The 7,390-nt window shown below is 42.4% G+C and overlaps 1 protein-coding gene across 3 annotated transcripts in view; it reads left to right on the top strand.

The window, feature by feature from the left end:
- Positions 1-7,390, top strand: part of Heatr4 (HEAT repeat containing 4) — a 39,050-nt gene that overhangs the window by 29,692 nt on the left and 1,968 nt on the right. The window lies entirely within an intron of this gene.

Below are 7,390 nucleotides of genomic sequence, written 5' to 3'. Positions count from 1 at the left end.
GACGAAGCGGCCACATTCGGAGAGCAACTTGAAAGTCAAGTTTCTCGACACTCCAGAAGGACGCTTCTTTTTTCCTTCTGTTGTGATTAGGGTGTTCTTCCTAACGCCCTCTCTTGTGTAAACAGAATGGTCCCCAGCAGCTTCTCCCAGAGGGCACAGTTCTTCTACAGAAGCGCTCACAGGCAGAGTGCGAGATTCTGCAGAAATCCCAGGCTCAACCGCACCTTTTCACTCTGCAATACTAACGTCGCTGAGCGAAGCCCTAACGTGCCCTCTTTTCCGTTCAAATCCTTGTAGTCAGCCTGCCTCTCTGAAAAAGAAGTTAATAGATGTTTCTGAGTGCTCGCTCACCCGCAGCCTGCACCAGGGACTGAACCCAGGGAAGGCTGAACTACATGATCAGCCCTGTTTATTAAGAGAGTCTCACCTAATTCCCCAAATTGGCTTCAGATGCGCTATCTTCCTGCCTCTCAGTAGTTGGATTACCAGTATACACCACCACACCTGGCTTTGCGTACATTCTTCATTTTTATTAAGCTTATTGGTACATTTTAGGTATACATAATGATCACATTCGTCATAGGGAATTTTTTTTTTTTTTCGGAACCGGGGATTGAACTCAGATCCTTGTGTTTGCCAGTCAAGTGCTTATCCTACTGAGCCATCTCTCCAGCCCCGTCATAGGGAATTTGTACCTGTACATGATACATCCTTTTTGTATTTTTTTGTTTTGTTTTGTTTTGAGACTACTCACTATGTAGTCCAGACTAACCTTGAACTTGCTTATGTAGCCCTGACTGGCCTAGAAACTCCTGGCGATCCTCTGCTTCAGCCTCTGGAGTGCTGAGATTGCAGGTTGTGTCCCCAGGACCAGTTGCCGTATGATATATCTTGATTCTTTTTCTGCATGCATTCTTGATAGCTGCCTTTCCCTCTCATCTGAGGGTTTGTTTCTTTAGGTACAATTTCTCTTGGGAATAGACTTCTAAAATCTGGCCCATTCTTTTAACAGGCAATATGATAGACATAAAGGTATCGTTCAGAGCAAAGTCCCTTGCTTTTGTGCATTTATTGTTGCTTTATACATTAGTATTGCTTATCTCTACTTAAATTGTTCAAGATATGTTCCCAGAAATAGCATTTCTGAGTGAAAGTATAACTTTTGTGATGATAAATAGGTTTTACCAACTACCCTTCAAATGGATGTACCAAGTTGCTCTTCATGAGTTGACCATAGTATGAGCAGTTAGCTTCGTGTAGTGGCAGTATAATAGCCAATGAGGTTTATCGATGGCGTGATTAGTGCTATTGGAAGCAATTTTAAGCATATTCTTTTTGCTTGTTTTTGTATTTTTGGGTTGTTTTTTGAAACAGGCTTACTGTGTAGCTCTGGTTGGCCTCAAACGTGTGATCCATTTGCCTCAGCCTCCTGAGTGCTAGGAATCCAAGCATGTGTGTTGCCATGCCCAGCTAATTATAAGCATCTCAGACTGCATGGCCTCTAGTGCCTCTTTCTGGGGTTCTGTTTGAACTTACGTTGCTCCCTTCCCAGTCACACTTCTGCCTAACACTTGGCAAAGCTTTTACGTTTTACTGCTACCCTTGCCTGACATTCGGCCCTTTCATCTTTATTTCCTGCATGATCTATGACATGATTCTCACCTAGGGCAGTTTTGCCAATTGACAAGGGCCAATTGTTAATGTCGTGGGGGAGAAGGGGTTTTGAACTTCTGGTGCAAAGGGCTAGAGGTGCTGCTAAATATCCCATAGTGCAAGAAAGACTCCCTACAGCTAACAAGAAGATGATCGGAAAGGTCAATGCTAGAGCTGGGGCTGAGATAGTCGCTTTAGTCTATCCTATGCTAATTTACACCACAGGAAGGTACCAGGTTAGTTTTCTCAGACTCTGTCTGTAAACTTGTCACTCCAGGCTCCTCTGCTTGGTACTGAAGTCACATAATGTTATATTCCCCTTATCAGCCTAACTCTACTGCTGCAAGCTGGACTGCTTGCTCTTCTTTTCCACTATTGTCCCACATACATTCTCTAATGCTGTTCCCTCTTAGTGGTGTCACTGATCATATCAGACAGGCCATTTTCAAGGTTGTGTCTATATAGTTCTGCTCAGCGGCTTCTAGCCAAAGAGTAGAGTAGCAGCTTAAGCCAACTGTTAATGATTTGAACTGAAAATGTCCCCCCAGCACTCATGTGTTGAAGATTTGGTTTCCATTGCAGCAATATTCAGAGACAAGGGCTTGGGGAAGTGATTCCCTCATGAGGCCTCTGAGCTCATCAGTGGATTAATGCATTGTTGGGTTCCTAATTTAATAGGCTATTGGGAGCTGATAGGAACCTTAGAGGGTGACCTACTGGGAGGAAGTAAGTCCCTGAAGTTGAAAGGCACATGGCATGCTCAGCCCCTTCCTGTCTCTTTCCTTCCCTCTCTTCTTCCCCTTCCGCTCTGCTCCCTTGCTTTCCCAACTGTGCCATTCTGCCCTCACAGACCCCAAGCAAGTCTGCCAGGGGACCATGCACTGAAGGCATCAGCCCCGCCCTGTAAATTTTTCCTCCTTTTAGGTCCTTTTTGTGGGGTATTTTGTCATAGAAACAGAAAGCTAGCACACCAGCCGATGTGCCCCCGTGTCCTATGCCCTGCTTTAGGGCTGCAGGTCCCTGGAAGAAGAGACAAGAGGGGGAGTCATCTTCTTGATTGACACAAAGGCTGTGTGTGATGGCAGAACCCGATACTTGGTCCCCTGGGGGAGCTGTAGGCAAGGGCAGGTCTCATTTGTCACAAGGTAATTGTTTCGTCTTTTCAAAGCGATTTTCAGTTGCCAAAAACACATCCGGCGGGATCTAGGGAATGTACTCGGCTTCTGTGCCTGTAGGGCTCAGGCACCCCGTCCTCAGCTGCAGGAGGGCTGCAGCTTGTTGTTTCCACATCCTATGCAGATATCTCCTCCTCCCAGGCTTTCCTGTGACCTCATCTTTTTCTTTTGCCAACATCTTGTCATTTCCTCAGAGAGAGGTAGCTGCTATCCCCGTCCTTCGGCTTCCCCTGTGCCTGGGAGTTGCCTTTTGGAATCTGCCTTATCTGTACTTTCATCACTTTCCTGTGCTTATACTTAGTTATCACTATGAAAGGAGCTATTAATAACCATTTTCTTTTCTTTTTTTTTTTTTTTACCATTTTCATATATTTATAATTTAATGACTTGGAATAATGTTCTTATTATATTTTGAGTAGGAATAAAAGTAGGCAACATAAGAATTACAGCCCTAAGGGCCAGCGAGATAGCTTGGTGGACTAAGTGCCTGCTTAAGCGCAGGGACCAGGGTTTGATCCCCAGCACCACATGCCCTGCTGGTCCCACCCCTGGATGTGCTGAGCTGGCTGCCAAGACCAGGCATGGTAGCACACACCTGTAATCCCAGTGCTGGGGAGGCTGAGACAAGAGGATCACTTCAAGTCTGAGCTGTGTAGTGAGACCTTGTATCAAATACACTAAAAAAAAAAAAAAAAAAAAAAAAAAAAAAAAAAAAATCACAGGTCTGTAATGCCAGCACTCAAGGGGCTCAGACATCAGTTCACAAGTTAGAGGCCCGTCTGGGCTACACAGTGAGACCCTGTCTCAAAACAAACAAGAATTCCAGGGTTACAGTGTGTATTTGTGTTTATCAGTATCTATTTGTGTTCACATACATCCATGTGAACTACTGAGTAAAGTCTGAGAACCTTTATGCCACAATATTTAGTGATGACTATTACTCAGCTATTGAGAAGCCCTTATATATTCTTTAGGTGACAATACATCAAGATCAAAATTTTAATGTCACACCCAGTATGATGACCTGTCATACTGTCATATTTTGTGGTTCTTCCGTTTTGTAACCAGGTAAAAATGAGAACTGTCTGGCCTATTTGGGCATAATGATGCATCCCTACACTCTTAGCTGTTCCGGAGGCTGAAGCAGGGAGGATCAGGTCAGCCAGGGCAACTTAGTGAGACGGTCTCAAAAACTAAAATGGCTTGGGATGCAGCTCCGTGCAAAGACCAGGCTGTGTGTTCAATCCCCACTACAGGAGGAAAAAAAAAAATCTGACCAACAATACTTATTTACTTTTTTAGTTTCTGGAATTAATCCAAAATACTTTACCAAGATTTGTCAAACAACTTTTACTGACATGTTTTTCTTTTATTTAATTGTATTTTGCTTCATTCTATGTATTAAACAACGAAACATTGGGACGCTAGGGATGTAGTTTAGTGGTGACACTTGCCTAGTGTATGTGAGGCCTTGGGCTCGGTTCCCAGCACCACTAAGAAAAACCTTAGGCAAAATTATAATTTTGATCACTTCCTCACATCTTAACCAATACAGAGTTATCTGATAAGATGGTTTTCGTGCTCTTTATTTTTATTTTACTTATTTATTATTTCTTTGAAACTTTTTGAGACAGAGTCTTACTCTGTAGTTAATTCTGGCCTTGAATTCAATGTGTAGCCCAGGCTGGCCTTGAATTCATGGTGATTCTCCTGCCTCACCCTTCTAAGTACTGGGATTATGAATGTGTTCCACCATACTGGCATTTATGTATGTATGTATTTATTTATTTTTCTTATGTTACTAGGGATTAAATCCAGGGTCAAATGTATACTAGGCAAACAGTACCTATATCTCAGTCCTATTTATTTATTTTACAGACAGGGTCTCACTATGTAACTCAGACTGGCCTTGAACTCACTCTGTAGTGCAGGCTAGCCTTGAATGCTCAGCAATCCTCCTGCCTCCACCTGAGGCTGATTGGCTGGGATGATGAAGTGTTTTTGGATTTTGGTTTTTGCTTTGTTTTTGGGACAGGGTCTCTCCAAACTTCCTGGCCTGGCCTTGGCCTTGAGATCTTCCTGTCTCAGCTTCCCAAGTAGCTGAGATTACAGATGAATTCCACTGCTCCCAGTTTATGGAATTAAAATATTTATATCAAAAATCTTATGACTACAGATTTAATTGATTTTTTTTAGTTATTATTTTTTTTAAATTTTTTATTTATGTGTATGTGTGTGTGTGTGTGTGGCCAGCTCAGCCCACCAGGGGGCGGGGCTGGCTGGTATGTGATGCTGGGGGATTGAACCGGGGTACCTGTGCTTTGCTAAGCTTGTTCTAAGTAGGTGCTTTAGACCACTGAGCCATCTCACCAGCCCAGATTTAATTGATTATAGAAAACATTTGGAGGACCAGGGAGATGGCTCAGTAGAATAAGCGCTTCTCTGGCAAGCGCAAGGGCCTGAGTTCAATCCCTGGTTCCGCAAAAGAGAGAGAGAGAAAAGAAAAAAAAAAAAAAGCAAGGCCAGAAAACACTTGGCATATGACATGGTTAGCAAAGCTAACGAAGAAAATCTGGCTCCCACCATCTTCCTTTCCTTTACATTATCTTTCAGTTGGGCCAGGGATATAGCTCAGCGGTGCAGCACCTGCCTGACAAACACAAGGCCCTAAGTTCAATTCCTGGTATCAAAAACAAAATAGTAGAAACAAAACAACAACAAAAACAGTCATTATGGTTCAGTTTCAGTGTACATATATCAGACTTAGTAACCCAAACTCCCTCGGAAAAGAATTTTATTAGCTCGAGTTTCGCTCTGTGCAGTTCCGTGGCCGTTAGTCTTCCAGACGCCCGTCGCTTGCGGGGTTGTTTCGTACACTCATGGTCCAGTTGGGTTCTCTTGTCCCAGTCTGAATTCCTAAGTGAGATCTCCTGGTCAAAGGAAGTTTTAAATGTTTCATACACTAAGGCTCACTCTCTGGGCTGCTAATTTCAATAGCTCTATTTTGTTTTTCTTTTTGTACTGTAGTAAGGGTCTGCAGGGGCTCACTACGTAGACTGGACGCTCATGATGCCTGTGTTCAACCTCCCAAGAGCTGGGATTACAGGTGTGCGCCACCAGGCCCAGTCTCAATCACCATCTCAGTGCGTCCCGCAGGTGGGGCCGGCACGGCAGGCCAGGGATTGAACCTCAGACCCCTGCACATGCCTGAACAGGCTCTTTAATCCACTGAGCTATTTGGCCAACTCTCAGTAAGTCTTAATAAATGATAATTTCATGTCTCCACAGCGTCTCACTACCTCCACAATAGCTATACCTCCCTAAAAGCCTCCTATTTAAGCCTTTTCTCCTCCAAAACACTTGACAAACACCAATGTTATCGTGGTCTCTGTAATTTTGCCCTTTTCGCAATGTCACACAACTGTAATCATATTTATGTAGCATTTTTCAGGCTGACTTCTTCAAATTAGCAGTGCACTAAAGGAGGTTCCTGGATGCCTTTGTAGTTTGGTAGCTCATTTTCTTTCATTTCTGAATAACATTTCATTATATGAATGTATCAGTTTGTCCGTTGACTTATTGATGGACATGCTGGATGCTTCTTAATTTTGGTTTATGAATAAAGCTTCTATGAACTTTTGTGTATAGGTCATACATACTTTTTATCATGACTTCATTTTCTCTTTCAAATATAATAGTCAAGGGGAGATAGCTCAGTAGAATGGCAAGTGCAAGGGCCTGAGTTCAGTCCCTGGTTCTGCCACAAAAAAAAAAAAAAAAATCAAATGTAATAGTCAAAAAATAAAATAAAATGAATAAAGCAATACACATTGGAAGTTGAAATGTTTTAGTTAATATTTTGTTGATAATTTTACATATGGTTCTTGGGGCTGGGGGTGTGGCTCAATGATAGAATATACATATGGCATACATGAGGTCCTGGACTCAATCCCCAGCACCTAAGAAGAAAACAAGAAATGGTTCATTATAATTGATTTATCCATTTATTAAGTAATAAAATAGAATAAATATATTGCTCTTATTACTCACCTAGTAATAATGCAATAAATGTATCATTAAAAATGTATCATTGAAGTTATTATCAAAACAATAAATATTATAAAAGGTAAGATAGTCCTTTGCAAGTGTGTAGAGTGGGCATATATTAAATAGTCATGCATAAAGATTAGGAATAGGCTGGCACCATGGTGTGACCTTGTAATCCCAGCCATTCAGTAAGCTGAGACAGGAGGATCACAAATTGGAGGCTACCTGGGGCAACTTACAAGACCTTATTTCTTTTCCTTTTCTTTCTTTTTTTTTTTTTTTTTTTTTGAGGTACCAGGGATTGAACTCAGTACTCTGCACTTGCCAGGCAAGCGTTTATTCTACTGAGCTATCTCCCTGGGCCCTACAAGACCTTATTTCAAAAATAAAAATAAGTTTAAAAGATAGGGGATGAGGGGCTGGCGAGATGGCTCAGTGGTCTAAAGCACCTACTTGGAACAAGCTTGGCAAATCACAGGGACCACGGTTCAATCCCCCAGCACCACATGCCAGCC

The sequence above is a fragment of the Octodon degus genome, unplaced genomic scaffold (assembly GCF_000260255.1).
Source record: "Octodon degus isolate 3935 unplaced genomic scaffold, OctDeg1.0 scaffold00007, whole genome shotgun sequence".
NCBI lineage: Eukaryota > Metazoa > Chordata > Mammalia > Rodentia > Octodontidae > Octodon > Octodon degus.
The sequence above is the reverse complement of the archived record's forward strand: the minus strand, read 5'-3'. Positions and strand labels throughout refer to the sequence as shown.